This window comes from Haliotis rufescens, unplaced genomic scaffold, assembly GCF_023055435.1.
Source record: "Haliotis rufescens isolate VD_foot unplaced genomic scaffold, xgHalRufe1.0.p SCAF_1, whole genome shotgun sequence".
Classification (NCBI taxonomy): Eukaryota; Metazoa; Mollusca; class Gastropoda; order Lepetellida; family Haliotidae; genus Haliotis; species Haliotis rufescens.
In genome coordinates this window covers 40,623,426-40,645,131 of record NW_025963779.1, presented here as the reverse complement: position 1 = coordinate 40,645,131, position 21,706 = coordinate 40,623,426, and the positions used below count along the sequence as shown (strand labels likewise).

Below are 21,706 nucleotides of genomic sequence, written 5' to 3'. Positions count from 1 at the left end.
TCTCTAACACACAGTCACGTATCTCTAACACACAGCCCCGTGTCTCTAACACACGGTCACGTATCTCTAACACACACTCACGTATCTCTAACACACATTCCCGTGTCTCTAACACACAGTCTCGAGTCTCTAACACACAGTCACATATCTCTAACACACAGTCACGTATCTGTAACACACAGTCCCGTGTCTCTAACACACATTCACGTATCTCTAACACACAGTCACGTATCTCTAACACACAGTCCAGTGTCTCTAACACACAGTCTCGAGTCTCTAACACACAGTCCCGTGTCTCCAACACACAGTCACGTATATCTAACACACAGTCACGTATCTCTAACACACAGTCCAGTGTCTCTAACACACAGTCTCGAGTCTCTAACTCACAGTTCCGTGTCTCTAACACACAGTCTCGAGTCTCTAACACACAGTCACATATCTCTAACACACAGTCACGTATCTGTAACACACAGTCCCGTGTCTCTAACACACATTCACGTATCTCTAACACACAGTCACGTATCTCTAACACACAGTCCAGTGTCTCTAACACACAGTCTCGAGTCTCTAACACACAGTCCCGTGTCTCTAACACACTGTCACGTATATCTAACACACAGTCACGTATCTCTAACACACAGTCCAGTGTCTCTAACACACAGTCTCGAGTCTCTAACACACAGTTCCGTGTCTCTAACACACAGTCCCGTATCTCTAACACACAGTCTCGAGTCTCTAACACACAGTCTCAAGTCTCTAACACACAGTTCCGTGTCTCTATCACACAGTCCCGTATCTCTAACACACAGTCCCGTGTCTCTAACACACAGTCACGTATCTCTAACACACAGTCACGTATCTCTAACACACAGTCCCGTGTCTCTAACACACAGTCTCGAGTCTCTAACACACAGTCACATATCTCTAACACACAGTCCCTTATCTCTAACACACAGTTCTCGAGTCTCTAACACACAGTCTCGTGTCTCAAACACACAGTTCCGTGCATCAAACACTCACTACAAGTCCCGTGTCTCTAACACACAGTCTCAAGTCTCTAACACACAGTTCCGTGTCTCTATCACACAGTCCCGTATCTCTAACACACAGTCCCGTGTCTCTAACACACAGTCACGTATCTCTAACACACAGTCACGTATCTCTAACACACAGTCCCGTGTCTCTAACACACAGTCTCGAGTCTCTAACACACAGTCACATATCTCTAACACACAGTCCCGTATCTCTAACACACAGTTCTCGAGTCTCTAACACACAGTCTCGTGTCTCAAACACACAGTTCCGTGCATCAAACACTCACTACAAGTCCCGTGTCTCTTACACACAGTGTCCAGTCTCTAACACACAGTCCCGTGTCTCAAACACACAGTTCCGTGCATCAAACACTCACTACAAGTCCCGTGTCTCTTACATACAGTCTCGAGTCTCTAACACACAGCCCCGTGTCTCTAACACACAGTCTCGAGTATGTAACACACAGTCCCGTGTCTCTAACACACAGTCTCGAGTCTCTAACACACAGCCCCGTGTCTCTAACACACAGTCACGTATCTCTAACACACAGTCATGTATCTCTAACACACAGTCATGTATCTCTAAAACACAGTCACATATCTCTAACACACAGTCCCGTGTCTCTAACACACAGTCACGTATATCTAACACACAGTCACGTATCTCAAACACACAGTCCCGTGTCTCTAACACACAGTCTCGAGTCTCTAACACACAGTTCCGTGTCTCTAACACACGGTCCCGTATCTCTAACACACAGTCCCGTGTCTCTAACACACAGTCCCGTGTCTCTAACACACAGTCCCGTGTCTCTAACACACAGTCCCGTGTCTCTAACACACAGTTCCGTATCTCTAACACACGGTCCCGTATCTCTAACACACGGTCCCGTATCTCTAACACACAGTCCCGTGTCTCTAACACACAGTCCCGTGTCTCTAACACACAGTCCCGTATCTCTAACACACAGTCTCGAGTCTCTAACACACAGTCTCGAGTCTCTAACACACAGTCTCGAGTCTCTAACACACAGTTCCGTGTCTCTAACACACAGTCCCGTGTCTCTAACACACAGTCCCGTGTCTCTAACACACAGTCCCGTATCTCTAACACACAGTGTCGAGTCTCTAACACACAGTCTCGAGTCTCTAACACACAGTCCCGTGTCTCTAACACACAGTCCTGTGTCTCTAACACATAGTCCCGTGTCTCTAACACACAGTCTCGAGTCTCTAACACGTATCTCAAAAACAGAATCACGTGTCTCTAACACACACTATACCAGTCTCGTGTCTCTAACACGCACTACACCAGTCTCTTGTCTAATAACACACAGTCTCTTGGTTAATAACACACAGTCCCGTATCTCAAAACACACAGTCCCTTGTCTCTAACACACACTACCAGTCCCCTGTCTCTAACACACAGTCTCGTGTCTCTAACACACAGTCTCGAGTCTCTAACACACAGTTCCGTGTCTCTAACACAAAGTCACGTATCTCTAACACACAGTCCCGTTTCTCTAACACACAGTCTCCAGTATGTAACACACAGTCCCGTTACTCTAACACACAGTCTCGAGTATGTAACACACAGTCCCGTGTCTCTAACACACAGTCTCGAGTCTCTGACACACAGCCCCGTGTCTCTAACACATAGTCACGTATCTATAACACACATTCCAGTGTCTCTTACACACAGTCTCGAGTCTCTAACACACAGTCACGTATCTCTAACATACAGTCACGTATCTCTAACACACAGTCACATATCTCTAACACACAGCCCCGTGTCTCTAACACACAGTCACGTACGGAACTGTGTGTTAGAGACTCGAGACTGTGTGTTAGAGACACTGGACTGTGTGTTAGAGATACGTGACTGTGTGTTAGAGACACGGGTCCAGTGTCTCTAACACACAGTCTCGAGTCTCTAACACACAGTCTCGAGTCTCTAACACACAGTCACGTATCTCTAACACACAGTCACGTATCTCTAACACACAGTCACGTATCTCTAACACACAGTCCCGTGTCTCTAACACACAGTCTCGTGCCTCTAACACTTGCTACAACTCCCGTGTCTCTAACACACATTCACGTATCTCTAACACAAAGTCACGTATCTCTAACACACAGTCACGTGTCTCTAACACACACTACCAGTCTCATGTCTGTAACGCACAGTCTTGTGTCTCTGACACACACAGTCTCGAGTCTCTAACGCACAACAACAGTCCTTACTATTTCCCTGACACACAATCACAGTCCTGACTATTTCTCTGACACACCATAACAGTCCTGACTGTTTCCCTGACACACAATCACAGTCCTGACTGGTTCCCTGACACACAATCACAGTCTTGACTGTTTCCCTGTCGCACAATCACAGTCCTGACTGTTTCCCTGACACACAATCACAGTCCTGACTGTTTCCCTGTCGCACAATCACAGTCCTGACTGTTTCCCTGACCCATAATCACAGTTCTCTATATGACACACAATCACAGTCCTGACTGTTTCCCTGTCGCACGATCACACTCCTGACTGTTTCCCTGACACACAATCACAGTCCTGACTGTTTCCCTGACCCATAATCACAGTCCTAACTGTTTCCCTGACACACAATCACAGTCCTGACTGTTTCACTGTCGCACAATCACAGTCCTGACTGTTTCCATGACACACAATCACAGTCCTGACTGGTTCCCTGACACACAATCACAGTCCTGACTGTTTCCCTGACACACAATCACAGTCCTGACTGTTTCCCTGACACACAATCACAGTCCTGACTGTTTCCCTGACACACAATCACAGGCCTGACTGTTTCTCTGACCCATAATCACAGTTCTCTCTATATGACACACGATCACAGTCCTGACTGTTTCCCTGACACACAATCACAGTCCTGACTGTTTCCCTGTCGCACAATCACAGTCCTGACTGTTTCCCTGACACACAATCACAGCCCTGACTGTTTCCCTGTCGCACAATCACAGTCCTGACTGTTTCCCTGTCGCACAATCACAGTCCTGACTGTTTTCCTGACACACCATAGCAGTCCTGACTATTTCCCTGTCGCAGAATTACAGTCCTGACTGTTTCCCTGACACACAATCACAGTCCTGACTGTTTCCCTGTCGCACAATCACAGTCCTGACTGTTTCCCTGTCGCACAATCACAGTCCTGACTGTTTCCCTGACACACAATCACAGTCCTGACTGTTTCCCTGACACACAATCACAGTCCTGATTGTTTCCCTGACACACAATCACAGTCCTGACTGTTTCCCTGACACACAATCACAGTCCTGACTGTTTCCCTGACCCATAATCACAGTTCTCTCTATATGACACACGATCACAGTCCTGACTGTTTCCCTGACACACAATCACAGTCCTGACTGTTTCCCTGACACACAATCACAGTCCTGACTGTTTCCCTGACACACAATCACAGTCCTGACTGTTTCCTTGACACACAATCACAGTCCTGACTGTTTCCCTGTCGCACAATCACAGTCCTGACTGTTTCCCTGTTTCCCTGACACACAATCACAGTCCTGACTGTTTCTCTGACCCATAATCACAGTTCTCTCTATATGACAAACGACCACAGTCCTGACGGTTTCCATGACACACAATCACAGTCCTGACTATTTCCCTGTCGCACAATCACAGTCCTGACTGTTTCCCTGACACACAATCACAGTCCTGACTGTTTCTCTGACCCATAATCACAGTTCTCTCTATATGACACACAATCACAGTCCTGACTGTTTCCCAGACACACAATCACAGTCCTGACTGTTTCCTTGACACACGATCACAGTCCTGACTGTTTCCCTGACACACAATCACAGTCCTGACTGTTTCCTTGACACACAATCACAGTCCTGACTGTTTCCCTGACACACAACCACAGTCCTGACTGTTTCCCTGACACACAATCACAGTCCTGACTGTTTCCTTGACACACGATCATAGTCCTGACTGTTTCACTGACACACAATCACAGCCCTGACTGTTTCCTTGACACACGATCACAGTCCTGACTGTTTCCCTGTCGCACAATCACAGTCCTGACTGTTTCCCTGACACACAATCACAGTCCTGACTATTTCCCTGACACACAATCACAGTCCTGACTGTTTCCCTGACCCATAATCACAGTCCTGACTGTTTCTCTGACCCATAATCACAGTTCTCTCTATATGACACACAATCACAGTCCTGACTGTTTCCCTGACACACAATCACAGTCCTGACTGTTTCCTTGACACACGATCACAGTCCTGACTGTTTCCCTGACACATCATAGCAGTCCTGACTATTTCCCTGACACACAATCACAGTCCTGACTGTTTCCCTGACCCATAATCACAGTCCTGACTGTTTCTCTGACCCATAATCACAGTTCACTCTATATGACACACAATCACAGTCCTGACTATTTCCCTGACACACAATCACAGTCCTGACTGTTTCCCTGACACACAATCACAGTCCTGACTTTTTCCCTGACCCATAATCACAGTTCTCTCTATATGACACACAATCACAGTCCTGACTATTTCCCTGACACACAATCACAGTCCTGACTGGTTCCCTGACCCATAATCACAGTCCTGACTGTTTCCCTGACACACAATCACAGTCCTGGCTGTCCCTGACACACAATCACAGTCCTGACTGTTTCCCTGACACAGAATCACAGTCCTGACTGTTTCCCTGACACACGATCACAGTCCGGACGGTTTCCCTGACACAAAATCACAGTCACGACTTTTTCCCTGACCCATAATCACAGTTCTCTCTATATGACACACAATCACAGTCCTGACTGTTTCCCTGACACACAATCACAGTCCTGACTGTTTCCCTGACACACAATCACAGTCCTGACTGTTTCTCTGACCCATAATCACTGTTCTCTCTATATGACAAACGACCACAGTCCTGACGGTTTCCATGACACACAATCACAGTCCTGACTGTTTCCCTGTCGCACAATCACAGTCCTGACTGTTTCCCTGACACACAATCACAGTCCTGACTGTTTCCCTGACACACCATAACAGTCCTTACTGTTTCCCTGACACACGATCACAGTCCTGTCTGTTTCCCTGACACACAATCACAGTCCTGACTTTTTCCCTGACCCATAATCACAGTCCTGACTGTTTCCCTGACACACAATCACAGTCCTGACTGTTTCCCTGACACACAATCACAGTCCTGACTGTTTTCCTGACACACGATCACAGTCCGGACGGTTTTCCTGACACAAAATCACAGTCATGACTTTTTCCATGACCCATAATCACAGTTCTCTCTATATGACACACAATCACAGTCCTGCCTGTTTCCCTGACACACAATCACAGTCCTGGCTGTTTCCCTGACACACAATCACAGTCCTGACTGTTTCCCTGACCCATAATCACAGTTCTCTCTATATGACACACGATCACAGTCCTGACTGTTTCCCTGACACACAATCACAGTCCTGACTGTTTTCCTGACCCATAATCACAGTTCTCTCTATATGACACACAATCACAGTCCTGACTGTTTCCCTGACCCATAATCACAGTTCTCTCTATATGACACACGATCACAGTCCTGACTGTTTCCCTGACACACAATCACAGTCCTGACTGTTTCCCTGACACACAATCACAGTCCTGACTGTTTCCTGACACACAATCACAGTCCTGACTATTTCCCTGTCGCAGAATCACATTCCTGACTGTTTCCCTGACACACAATCACAGTCTTGACTGTTTCCCTGACCCATAATCACAGTCCTGACTGTTTCCCTGACACACGATCACAGTCCTGGCTGTCCCTGACACACAATCACAGTCCTGACTGTTTCCCTGACACACAATCACAGTCCTGACTGTTTCCCTGACACACGATCACAGTCCTGTCTGTTTCCCTGACACACAATCACAGTCCTGACTGTTTCCCTGACCCATAATCACAGTTCTCTCTATATGACACACAATCACAGTCCTGACTGTTTCCCTGACCCATAATCACAGTTCTCTCTATATGACACACGATCACAGTCCTGACTGTTTCCCTGACACACAATCACAGTCCTGACTGTTTCCCTGACACACAATCACAGTCCTGACTGTTTCCTTGACACACAATCACAGTCCTGACTGTTTCCCTGACACACAATCACAGTCCTGACTATTTCCCTGTCGCAGAATCACATTTCTGACTGTTTCCCTGACACACAATCACAGTCTTGACTGTTTCCCTGACACACAATCACAGTCCTGACTGTTTCCCTGACACACAATCACAGTCCTGACTGTTTCCCTGACACACAATCACAGTCCTGACTGTTTCCCTGACACACAATCACAGTCCTGACTGTTTCCCTGACCCATAATCACAGTTCTCTCTATATGACACACAATCACAGTCCTGACTGTTTCCCTGACACACAATCACAGTCCTGACTGTTTCCCTGACCCATAATCACAGTCTTGACTGTTTCCCTGACACACGATCACAGTCCTGGCTGTCCCTGACACACAATCACAGTCCTGACTGTTTCCCTGACACACAATCACAGTCCTGACTGTTTCCCTGACACACAATCACAGTCCTGACGGTTTCCGTGACACACCATAACAGTCCTGACTATTTCCTTGACACACAATCACAGTCCTGACTGTTTCCCTGACCCATAATCACAGTTCTCTCTATAGAACACACGATCACAGTCCTGACTGTTTCCCTGACACACAATCACAGTCCTGACTGTTTACGTGCGTTGATTTGTATGTCGATGTTGGTGCTGCTCCATGTGTAACAACTAGACCATCAACGTATGTTTCACCTTTAACTACAGTGTATGCTAGACTGATGAGCAATTGTTCCAGTCCTTCTTGGTCACTTTCTTCTATCAGCAAATAGCACAGATACTGTATTGACCTATCAGAGTATATATATATAAAAGACGCCACTGTATCTCGGCCCATACGTTGCCTGCCAGGAAGCGGCCATCTGCCACACCTTGGCTTAATCGCCCACACTGACCAGTCCACATAACAAACACCACAGCAGTAGACCTGACCACGGGCCGCTTAGCTAAGTTTGGTAGCAGTACTTAATGAGTGTGCAGATGAAATTAATTATCTATATCTAAAATCCTCCACTAGACCTAATATACGGATTCATCAGGCAACCTTTACCGTGGCACGACATATAGCGCTGAGCTGAGCACGTCCTCTTGTTGGTGGTAATACTTGTGCTGTCCCAATGAGTTTCCATTTGTGGATTAGTTCAAGAATAATGTATAAGTATAAGCATAAGTATACGTATACATTTTACCATCTTCCTGAGGCAAGAGAGTTAACTGACTTTAAAAGTCCAGTTCCCCCCTTGCCGAACTAGGCTGGAATTCCTGGGCTCGATCGTAGCGCCACCAGTGGCTGTTACGAGTTATGTCCCTTCTATGCCTCTCCTATGGACCAATCAAATTCCACCTCTCGTATCACTTGCATTTGTTTCAAACAAAATGGTGGCGCCCAGACAAGACGATCTGATCGACAATCAACATCGATATTGTGATAAAATGGGTCTTACATCGCGAAGTGCATCAAATCATGTGAGCACCTTGATTAAAAACTTGAAAAGATTTGGAAAATATCTGTTGACAACGAGTTGGCAGTGCACATGTTTTGCAAATCCTGCAATCGACCGAACTCTGCATGACAGTTAACGAACCGGATTTTGATTGGACTATGCATAGACTCGTTAGTCCAGCCAAAATCTAACTCCATAATACCAGCCTAGTTCGGCAAGGGTGGAAACTGGACTTTTATAGTCAGTTAACTCTCTTGCCTCGGGAAGATGACATATCACGAGAGTGTACTATACATCATATATGTTCAAAGGTCAGTAGCTATTTCATTGCACATTCAAGTAGGCCTATATATACGGCCTTGCACCTTGTGTGGAACTGAAACAACCTGTCTTGTTTGCGTATTCATTAATTGTTAATTCGGCATATACGTCATTACATTTTAATTAAAATACAAAACATTTGCGGTGTTTAAAAAAACTTTCACCAAAAATGCTGGGAGTGCCATTTTCTTCCGAGCCAAGGCCTCCTTTAACTAACTTAATTCTGTTTGTATGTGCCTTGGCGAACAGAAGACGGTCAGTTGATATTATTCACGTCCTATATCGAATATTATATGAAATAATTCATCAAATCTGAAACACAAAAACAAAATGATACATGTACTGTATATATGTAGATCTACTGCGGGTCTATAACTACGGTTCAGTAAATATGCCCAGCGGCCAGGTTAAAACTTTTTGTGCAGACGGAGGGCTATTTATAAGCCCGGGCAAGGAACTTACACAGGTAATTTGTCTTCCATGTTCATGTAGTATATGCTATAAAAAATACGTGGAGAATCCGAAGTAGCAACAGGTTCTAATATAAAATCTCTACTTATTGTTACAAAAGTATAAACACGAAAACGCACAAGAAGTGCAATGTTTAGGGAAAATCGAACCATGATACCACCTCGCGATCGATTGACGTCATCGCCAGTGCCAAAGAATTGTACGGAAGCCTGTTTGAGGCAGTATTTTTGAAAACGTGTAAAGGTTATATAGAGCGAACGTTGACATAACATAACGCACTTTTTAATAAGTATTTATTTGCGAACAATTACCCAATCTTAAAAAAAGGATCCCCAAAATTGTCCTGTCAAAGGAATATTCAAGGATGATGTATAATGTAAGGATATGTTAAACTATATTCGACTGATGATATTTTACGTTCACAAATGCAGTTTCTTCTTTGTATCTTTACATACTGACATTGTGATTCACTAATTTCACTCAATTGCGCCACCTTGTAATAATCTAAGAGAAGTACGCGTACAAAATCCGATAGAGAAAGAAATTTACCGAACGAAATATCGCATCTCTTGGTGCCCAGGCTGTAATCACTGAATGATTGGACTTTTTCTATTCAACGTCACCAGAACTTGTTATTATTAGATTGATTTTTTTCACGTCACATGAGTTATGAGACACGTAAAATGCTGTTGAATTACCCGATTAAGAAATAACGAAATAATTAAGAGGCGACAGGACATGTAGTTTCATGTAGAACTTATTTTGGCATATTCTTTTTCAAGAGTTTTGATTTGTAAAACTATTTCTGAACGTCGAGAATTATATCCGGAGCAGAACACCATACATAGACTTGAGCGAGAGAGAGGTTGAACCGCGCGGTGGAAGTTAGCCTTTTGACTTCGTAGGCCAGGCAGAGCCAGTCAATGGGAAATAATTATTAAGCTTATACAGTCGAGTAGTTTCTAGTTGCCATGCACCTAAGACGGACTATATATTCTGTTTATGGGTTACTGAAAAGGATTTCTCGTGTGTGGTGGTGCTTATTCGATGGCTGCCAGCAGACGAAAAGTTTCTTGAATCATGAATGTTGAATGGCCGTGTTACAGGCAGAATCATGGCGAAGTTCGGTGTTTTATCTTAATTCGTAAGTTTATACAGGTAAGAATTGCAATTCTATGTAAAGTTACCGTAGGCTTTTAAAACGATTGTTGCATGCAGATGCAATTTATTTGTCGTTTAGGCCCAGTAGGCCAAAATTGTTTACGGAAATTTGCCAAGATATTGGCGATGCGCTAGGCCTGGCCTAACGCAGCATCTTCGTTTTGAGCTGACAGTTTGCAGTTGTCAGAACTAGCCTAGCTGCCTATCCAGTTTCGTCGACGCTACCTTTTGACTTTCAATCATTCTCGGGTTCAGGATTTTCACCATACACGATCAGGGTGTATGTGCTTGTCTGTATCAAGTAACAGTACAACATTACTGTCCGTTCAAACGTAAAGAACGTGACCACAGTACCACATCTTTCGTTTTGGCATGCCAAAATGCATGGTTGGATCGACTAAGACTCTGAAGCTTCATGGTGACTAGCCTGTTGATTCCACGAGGTCGATATTTCTATGTTGGACGTGAACCATGCTTTTTTTTGTTGAAGCATTTAAAAAAAATATCTGTTCTAAGCCTATTGCGTAGATCTATACTCTATCCTATATGTGGTAAATGATCACCAGGATCTATATCCATTTCAATGGTATGAATTTGTTTATACAATTTACAACTCAATGATGTCAATCTTTGTTATTTGTCTAAAACTAGCAATCAGTGCGAATGTTTGGGGCAGATATGTAAAACATAGGAAACAGGGGGTGATCAGTCATATAGATCTGTAGCCTGGATATGGACTGATTTTTCAACCATGAGAGTTTTAAAGAAGTGTTCTTTCTCCAAATGTTTGTTCATAACCCCTTCCACAACACCAATGTTTGTTTTATAATGAGACAAGATTTGTAAACATCAGACTAAATTTATTGCAATTATTTTGACAACATGACTAAATTAGTAATGAACTTATTCACTCCAGCATCAGGTGTTACCCCACAATAGGTCTTAAAGAGTTGCATACAAATGGCCAATATCACATTTTTTTTACTGGAGCCCTGAGAAAGACTATTTAGATAAACCTATGAAACAATCTGATCATTCATACAATGAAGTTGACTGAAGCTTTATCTTTATTCATATATATATATATATATATATATATATATATATATATATACAGTATATATATATATATATCATATAATGGGCAGGTTTCTCGGCAGGATAAAGCCAACGGATAAAAACGATATCCGTTGGGGTCATATGCGGATAGAGATGCAAATATCAAAGGTCAAGTAGGACTACTTTCACTGTTTTGAACAAACATGGCGTCGTCCTCTCATTCGGCGATCGAGTCAAAATTAACCATCGGGAATCTGGATAAACAACAGGGATAATTGCTATCATTATCAAAAGAACAGTCTAATATACTGAAAATCAGTGTCTAACTGTGACGTAGCTAAGGCATTTTATAAGTTTTGGCTACTTTGGAGGTATAAATTTCAAAACAATTTTGCGAGGACGCGAGGCCTAGCCAAGCGGGATCAGTAGCAATATCTGTGCTTGTAGACCTCTGCGACTTGAAACCTTCTCCACAAATTAAAATAGTTGGATTTGGCCGAAATATGTTTGAATTGTTACCTTGTTTGGTTTTGTCTCTGTGTGTACATCTGACTGTTATGACAGGACAGACCGACTGTCAACAATGTCTGACCGTGCCTGTGACGTCTCATAGACTAGGGTTAGAGTAGCTTCCCTTTGACAAAGGGCAGTTACTCTAGCGGACAGACCGATGGATTGCCGCGAAAGGCAATTAAAAACAACTGTTGTTTTGCGTATATGTTGCTTCGCCACTGTATAAGAAACAGATTTCAGTTGGAACTATATTGGCTACTGTCACTGTCCGACTGACACATCACTTACCCTGTGACGTAATAAATATTAATGCGCGCATTCCAGGAAAACTCGCAATGTTTCGGTAATGTTTGAGAGACAGGGATAGCGATTTTAAAGCACAGAATTAAAGCATGACATTATATGATAAAGAGGTTATCACGCTTGGTTGTTTGGGGATGGTAAATATCCTGTATTAGGAATAAACACTATGTATTTAGCTCGCCAAGGCTCGCTAAATACAATGTTTATTCCTAATGCAGGATATTTACCATCCCCAAACACACTCGCGTGATAACCTCTCTCTCTCTCTCTCTCTCTCTCTCTCTCTCTCTCTCTCTCTATATATATATATATATATAGTTGACTGAAGCTTTATCTTGATTCATATATATGAAGAGCTGTCATTCATGAGACAGTGGAAGTACTATGTCTGAAACTGATATAAAGAATATAAAGACTAATATATATATATATATGAGAGAGATACAGATAGATATGAATAATATATATAGATACATAGATAGAGATAGATAGATAAAATACAAAAGTACAAAGATGAGGTGTAAAATTTACAGGTTACACGAATTCATGTGATTTTCAAGAGAGTATGTATTTTCACAAGTCAGAACGAATGAATGCATAGTCAGAAAGTAATGTGAACACTAGCGATTTGTAGTGTAACCATGAAGTTTTATCACGTGACTCACCAATGGTCAGCAGCGTTAGAAATTGGCACTAGTCCTGTAGTCCTTACCAAACTACCCAATAGTAAAGGTATCCTAAGGACTACTAGACATTGGCCCATTTTAAGGGTTTTGCTATATGTTATCATTATAAGGACTAGTGGACAAAAACTGTTAGTTTCTAACCCTGGGTCAGGGTAGTCCTGTCGGTACCCAGGTCCTATTCAGGACCCACCTGTTGTGAGTACCCTTCCCAAGTTACCCATCCCAGATGTCTATATGTATGTATTTTCTGAGAATGTTTCTGTAAAAAAATTGTACGAATTAAGCATGAACAGCTAGCAGTCATAGACATTAGCTTAATGTTAAAAGATTATGGGGACCAATTCAGGCGCCTTAGGAGCAATCATTCCAATGTAACAAAGAAATTTAAACTGCTAAAATATGGTAATGTGTTTAACTGTACAATTTTATAGTTTTACTTATGATTCACCACCTGAAGAGTATCATGATATCAACATGACTTTCATAGCTTTACATTTGTAAAGAAAATCTCAGTGTGAATATCCGGTACCGTTTGTAAGTTAGAGTGATCTCAATGGATAATAATAAGGAGCGGGTACTTTTTTCATAATCCTGATGTTATTAAGAAATAAGGTGGTTGATAAATGGATACCATCGCAGTAAACATATAAGTACCCAAGGACCCACTTGATTTTGAATATTGTGAAACAGCCTGTCTCCCCACATTTTATTAGCCCCAGTATCTTTTGGTAATATTATAAAATGGCTTTAGTCAATAATTAAATACATAGCTAAAGTATCTGGCTTAGCAATGTGTGTGTGTGTTTGTCTATATTGTATATGTACAGCAACTTCTTGCATTACCTAACTCTATTGTAAAGATCTCTTGTAATGAAACTTTTCTTGGATGTTTTAGTGTAGAAGTGGGAAAACAGGCCATACCAGCAACTACCTTCATATCAGTAGGTAACCGTTGGTCAGGTTTACTTCTTTGGTTCAGCTATATATCTGTGGAAGTCTTTAGGCATACTTTAAAATTAGACACATTCATACATCACTGCTTTAATGGTTGACTAAAATACATGTATCATCAAAGCTACTACATGTACCCAATGCAGTAGTGATGGATGGTGGGCATGCCTGCTTACATAGATTGTTAATAGATAAACATTCAACAGAAAAATGTTATTCCTTCCTCTGAAACTTAACAAAAACTATAAATCCTATAAACTCTGTTTAACAGAATATTTATTTTGTAGGCTTGACATCTTTTCTTCTTTCCTGTCGGGTCACTGATGTACATCATGATACAGAGACTTAAAAGACATGTACCACAATATACTTCTACAGCTGATAGTTTGAACTTTTTATGTTATCAGAGCTAAGATTGATTCTAATTATTGTGATCACTTTGTAGGAACCTTTTTTCTACATAAAGTTCATGATCAGTGATGTTGACCTAAAGCCTACAGATTGAGGTGAATACATATGGTGAATAGGGCTGGGATACTTGTATCGAGAAGTAAAACATCACTATCCACTGATGTATCGGTGTATCGTCCCACCACTAATGGTGAAATGATCCAAAACTTGTGAAACAATGCTTCAGGTATCAGAAATACAGTTAAACCTTCTATCCTGTGCAATAACTGTATTTGATAAAGATCACTCCTTAATAATGCTTCTTTCATCTTGATTTATTTTAATCCAGATGATTGCACTTGTTAAAATACAACTCCAGATCAAAGAGTTTTCACCGTTTAGGACCACAGAAGTGTTAATTGTTAGTTGTTAGTAATATTAAAGTTAATTACAATTTTAAGGAGTCAAAGAAATCAATGTTTGAAATGAGGCATGATTGTCTATGAATTCTTTCAAAACATTAAAGGTTTCAAACTTTGTAAATCAACTACATGGATAATTGATGTCTTGGCTCTAAATTAGAGTTAATTTGTTGTTGTTGGTGCAGTGTCACATTCATTTCACCAACACATACACTCTGTGACTTTAGGCACTACTCCAAAGAGCAAATCAAGTAAGATTCTGGTTGGTCTAGTAAGCACAGCTAATAAATATTACATATATTAAAACTATTTTCTGAAAATGATAATGATAAAATTCATGCCACTAAAAATGATTACCGGTAATTTTTTGAATAATTCTGATCAAAATTTCCTGGACCTTGATTGTTCAATAAAACAGATTCCATTTGTTGTTCTACGTCGGTGCCAAATAGGGCATTCACATTTTACGCATGCTTTCCTTTTAAAGGGAGAAAATGCTCACGTGTGCATTCCTTGTCAGTGTCAAGTTACCATAGAACACATACTTTTAGACTGTGGACACAGCTTTAATCCATCATAAATATTTTAATGTTTCTACTATGAAAGCACTTTTTACTTAAGTCATAACCATAAGATTTTAACATTCTTGAAATAAATTTGTCTTTATGACAAAATATTGATTTCAGTCCAAATGGTCTGTTATACTCATTTTTTCTGTGAGATTTGACTGATATTTTATTATAATCCTCATATTATTGTTCTTTATATGCACATGCTGGAATTTTTGTTGACTGATTCTCGCCGCAAATAGCTGTAATATTGCTGATGCGATGTAAAGCAATATTTATTTATTCATTCATTCAGATTATTCCAATGAATAAAAGGCAAAATGCCTGGAAAGTTATATGAATGGATCACTGACAGGGATGACACCAGGTGTTCACCAACAGGGGAAGAGTGTCCTGCACTACCGGTAGCACCCACAACAATTGCATTAAAATCAGATCTTAGTTCTTGCTATCACTAAACAAAGACCTGAGGACATCCCATTACTGGTCACGTCAGAACGACCTTTCATCCAACCAATGAAAGTGTCACTTACCAGATCATAGAAAGTGACAGTCTGAATGTGTTTTCTAATCATGCAACCTCGAAAATGTTAACACGGGGTATTCCGAACGACAGTTACGGCCCGTATGGCTGATTCCGTCAAAATTATCGTCCCTCTATCTAGCTTTCTAATTGGCTGATGTCGACTTCTTGTTAGTAATTTCAGTGGTCGGTCAAAGTTTGTGAAAGGTCGTTCAGATGTGACCCGTAATGGGATGTCTTCAGATCTTTGTTTAGCGGCAGCGAGAACTTAGATCTCATTTTAATGAGATTGCACCCACCACTTGCACAACGTGCATAAAAAGGTAGATGTTGCCTGACAATGCACAGCAGTACTCCTGCCTTATGCAATGGCAGCCTGTAAACAAACCAGACAAACATGTGATGCACCAGAACTCTGGTCATATAATAGTGCATTTACTTATTTTGTTGAAACTGGGAACAATATGTTAATTTTTAAATTATGTCTGCTGTGTACAAGTGCCTTTTAATAGTTGGGATTTAAAAAATAATAATTTTTTTTTCGAATTTCCCTGGCAACGACTTTGACTTGGTCTGAAAATCACCAAACTTGGCACAGATCTTGAAAACCATGCAATATGTCTTCACCAAAATTGGCACATAGATAGGTCTAGTGGTAAACTGGTGTCTTTTCATAGTTTGGGATTTTTGAAAAATTTAGACTTTGCATTCACTGGTGCCTTTTCTTAGTTTGGGAGATTTTACGAATGTTTCCTTAGCAAGAGCATAACTCATTACACATTCTAAAAAACGTTTACACATTCTACAAAAACATCTACGCAGGGTCGTCTGAGAACCGTTACCATAATTACCTAATTGAGATGTATCCCACTTGACAAAGAAACTTGGACAAGGTAAATGGTGAATTATTGTGAAAACAATTTACAAGTGGCACCCGAACCAGCCTACTTCGTCACAGTGCATGGTGGTAACATGAACAGGGGCACCCGAACCAGCCTACTTCCTTGCAGTGGGTAGTAGTAACATGAATAGTGGCACCTGAACCAGCCTACTTCCTCGCAGTAGATGCAGGTAACATGAACAGGGGCACCTGAATCAGCCTACCGTACTTCCTCTCAGTGGGTAGTAGTAACATGAATAGTGGCACCCGAACCAGCCTACTTCCTCGCAGTAGATGCTGGTAACATGAACAGGGGCACCTGAATCAGCCTACCGTTCTTCCTTGCAGTGGGTAGTAGTAACATGAATAGTGGCACCTGAACCAGCCTACTTCCTCGCAGTAGATGCTGGTAACATGAACAGGGGCACCTGAATCAGCCTACCGTACTTCCTCTCAGTGGGTAGTAGTAACATGAATAGTGGCACCTGAACCAGCCTACTTCCTCGCAGTAGATGCTGGTAACATGAACAGGGGCACCTGAATCAGCCTACCGTACTTCCTTGCAGTGGGTAGTAGTAACATGAATAGTGTCACCCGAACCAGCCTACTTCCTGGCAGTGCATGCCGGTAACATGAATAGTGTCACCCGAACCAGCCTACTTCCTCGCCGTGGGTAGTGGTAACATGAATAGTGTCACCCGAACAAGCCTACTTCCTGGCAGTGCATGCCGGTAACATGAATAGTGGCACCTGAACCAGGGTACCGGTAACATGAATAGTGGCACCTGAACCAGGGTACCGGTAACATGAATAGTGGCACCCGAACCAGCCTACTTCCTCGCCGTGGGTAGTGGTAACATGAATAGTGTCACCCGAACAAGCCTACTTCCTGGCAGTGCATGCCGGTAACATGAATAGTGGTACCTGAACCAGGGTACCGGTAACATGAATAGTGGCACCCAAACCAGCCTACTTCCTCGCAGTTGATGTTGGTAACATGAACAGGGGCATCCGAACCAGCGGACTTCCTCGCAGTGCATGCCATTTAACATGAACAGTGGTACCCGAACCAGCCTACTTCTATGCAGTGCTGTTCACCTGGATACACCCTGTTAGAGAACAGTCATGGTGATGGACTCAAGGTGGCTCACTTGATTGTTCGATCCCTCAGTGCTCATTTCGAAGATGTGAAGGATACATTTGTTGGCGTGCTTCATGTTTTGTGTTTCACAGAAACTCACATCGATGACTACAGTGAAAGAGACCTACAAGGATATCGAGGAGACACAACACATGGTATTGCTGTGTATGTTTCAAGAACAGTGTCCAGCTATGTGATGTAATGTCATCTCGCATTATTGAATACATTTCCTTTCCTGTTGGCAAGTACTGCATTGCTTGTGTGTATGTTCCTACAAAAGTGTCATGGACACGGTTTTTGCATTCACTTACTGATTTCATGCAGAAACTTTAGAATCTCTCTTTTCTAAATGAAAAACTGAAGCTTGAAGATTTCTTTAATGTGCAGAAAATGACTCAACTCATTCACTCTCCAACTCACTGTCTTCGAACTACACTGGACTTGTTGTTTAGAAGATAAATACTATGTGTGTGTCTATTTCCGGGATTTTATCGAGTATTTGCATCTTGGAAATTCATCTCGAGACCCGAAAGCGTTAGCTTGAGGGGCTCGAATGAAAATTTCCAAGATGCAAATACTCGATAAAATCCCGGAAATAGACACACACATAGTATTTATCGATATTGTAAACCTATTGTTTTATTTAGAAAAAAACATGCGCACTCTTTAACACCTCGCACTTTCTCGGTTGTGATGCGTCAACATCGAACGTTCTGTTGCTGCTATGGTTATTGTGATTTTGGTAATATTAACGTACACCGGTAATGAGACGCAAATACCATCACGTATATTTCAGCTGCGATGCCTACATCCTTGAATTCCTCATACATTTTAGAATCAAATGCCAAATGGTCTTTGTCACCAATACAAATTGTCTAAATGCAATGAAGCAAAATAAATGAGGTGTGAAAACGGACGCTGAAAAAACTGCATTTGTTGGAAATGTAAACAAAGCCATTCGTCTATTCGTTGAGTACATTGGCTCGAGATCTGCATTTTCAGAATATACACGGGAAGAGAATCGTAGGAAGAATTAGGGAATTAAACATATATACATTGCAATAATTTGATATTTGGAACAGAACTTGTCGAGGTTCCCGTCCTGTGTGACGCCATGACTGACGCAAAATCACGCACAACGACAACGGTATTTATCAGAATTTCTGACTATTTACGTTGGTTTCAATGAAAAATACAACAACAAAAAACAGTACACAGATTGTCAGAATGTTTCTGATTACTTACATGTCACATTTATGTATATACGATCCCTGAATCAACGAAAGTCCCCTCGTAAAATCCCGCGCACTGTTGACAGTCAACACGCCATTTTGTAAAACTCGGTCACCGGTAGTGATGTCAAACTTCAACATATTTGTTGTACATATTTGGTAATTTCTCTGAGGTGAAGGTCCTTGAATGAAAGTACACACGATCATTGTTACTGCTTTTTACTGTTTCATGATGTAGATCTTGCATATCTTTTGTACATTTTTTTCACACAATTAATTTCACTTTGGATATTAATTTTAATTAAAAATTTAAAATCCCAATAATTCCCATGAATAGAGAAAATCAAAAGATTTGTTATGAATGTTAATTTTGTATTTCAATTTGCGTCCATTGTTAATAAGTATGCAAAAAATGCTGAGTAATTATGTATTCCTACACAGTGATTCGGTCGCTTGCTTCAGGGAATGCAAATCATATTTTCACCCTTTGACATTTGGTCATGTGACCCAAATTAGCCAATCACAACACAGAACACTCTTTCTATAGGTTTACAATTACTGATAATGCCAAAGCTGTGGCATTCCAGGCTCCAGTCTACTACTCAGATCATCAGATGATTGGTGCTGCACTTGTCAGTACACCTCATGATGACCCCTGCTCTCAATGTTCTCTAAGTAAAGTAAGAACTCCCCTACTTCTCTGATTATTGTTTTAGTACAGTGATTTCTGGATATACCGCTGTAATCGGGGTCCAAGATTCCGACCCCGCGTTCTAGGAAAGAGTGTTGTACAGATATTCATTGCTGATGTTCACATTACGTAATGATGGTAGTGAATAGAACCGTTGGCGCAATTATTCCAGTGGCATGGGACATGTAGATCTATGTAACATGTATCTATTATCAAGGACGATGATTCAAAATGTATGAGTGTCCCCCGCCGTGATATTGCTGGAATATTGCTAAAAGCGGCGTAACACCATACTCACTCACTCACTCCACCAACGCACTTACTAGAAATCTCCGTCAATGTGCCATGTAGGCTTTTATTTTTACTTGGTCGAGCGGTTGGATGAGGGAAGTTGTGTTTTTCGGCAATAAGAATGCCTTTATAAGTCCATCAGGTGACTGCAAAGTACTTGGCGGATTGGCGGGGCAGTTATCCAATAGGAGGATGGAATTCTCCTCCAAGTTCTGTGATCGGAGATGGTCATGGACAGCTGGGACAAACTTGTGGAAAAAACAATCTTCAAAAATCTTGGCAGTGTGCAGGCAGTGCTGCTCTGTTTGTTACTTTTATCATAAACTGCAGATGGTGAAACAACACCAGTAATAACGTTTTTAGTGCTTGCAATTAGGCCATTTACAAAAAGGTCCAGTGAACATAGTTGGCGGGTATATGAGTATTTCATGCTTGTTGAGTATTAAATGCCTGGAAAGTTCACTTGATACTGATGGAATTCAAATTTAACAATTTAGGGGCAAAGTCATAAACATTTCCTCACTTTCCATTACCTCATAAATTTCATGCAAAACAGATTTTGGGATGGCATTTTTGCAACTTGCTTTCTTTATAATAATAATGTGCTGGTCTGGATTGGACATGTTGGTGTCATAGGTAATATATTTAGACGTTATTTTCTGCTTAATATATATTCTGGATTTGTTTTGGCAATCTGTTTTATATGTTTAACTTTAAGACCTTTATAGCTTGAAGTTTATTTGTTTTGGACGAAATTGCTTACAACTAAAATGCTAAAAGTTACTTGCCTGTCAGTGATGCAGGATTGGGTAAGGAGATCTTGAAAAATCCAAAAATGATGCAGGTCTTTACTCAGACTTATAAAAGTGGAGGTCCAAGGGACCCGCAATAATTAATTTTAAGGGTCCTTTGCAGGCAACATGAGGGTCCTGTAAAGTAATGAAATGGTGTAGTGTAGTGTACTGTAAGTTTTGATAATTACTTTCGAGCCTGGAATGAATCAATGATCATGTAGATAGTAGTCATGATTAATGGATGAAATGACAGACGCCCATAACTGCTCTTGATGTGCTTTAGATACAATGTTTTTTATTGTGCGTCCCTCGGGACACAATATATTCTTTTTCTGTATCCATTCTCAACGCACATTTGTGTGTTGCGTAAAACCCCGTGATACATACAATACAACAAGCTAGCTGATACTTTCACAGTGTTGAGAACATCATATGAACTACATAGGGGTGAAACGATACAGCAAAGTCACGTTACATAGGTCATGAAATGATCGGGATATGCATATTCACGTCAAATCACGTGGAAACGTCTTGAATATAAATATTTCAGAGCAGGTTTAAGAGTCATCATGCAACAAACTGTTTGATTGGCATTCTAGAAGTTGGTGAGAAATAAGAAAACACAACTTTATGGATAACAACTTCTTGTTTATT

The 21,706-nt window shown here is 41.4% G+C and overlaps 1 protein-coding gene across 21 annotated transcripts in view; it reads left to right on the top strand.

Moving 5' to 3' along the window:
* Positions 1 to 21,706, top strand: part of LOC124121883 (sodium/calcium exchanger 2-like) — a 207,098-nt gene that overhangs the window by 30,433 nt on the left and 154,959 nt on the right. For 18 of the 21 annotated variants that reach the window (XM_046484987.2, XM_046484986.2, XM_046484983.2 and 15 more), the window contains exon 1: positions 10,313 to 10,604. The exons of 2 other annotated variants lie outside the window; for them this stretch is intronic. The gene's annotated coding sequence lies outside the window, so the exon portion shown is untranslated. Of the gene's footprint in view, positions 1 to 10,312; positions 10,605 to 21,706 lie in introns of those variants that run through there. One more of the 21 variants, XM_048396520.1, reaches the window with a different exon arrangement.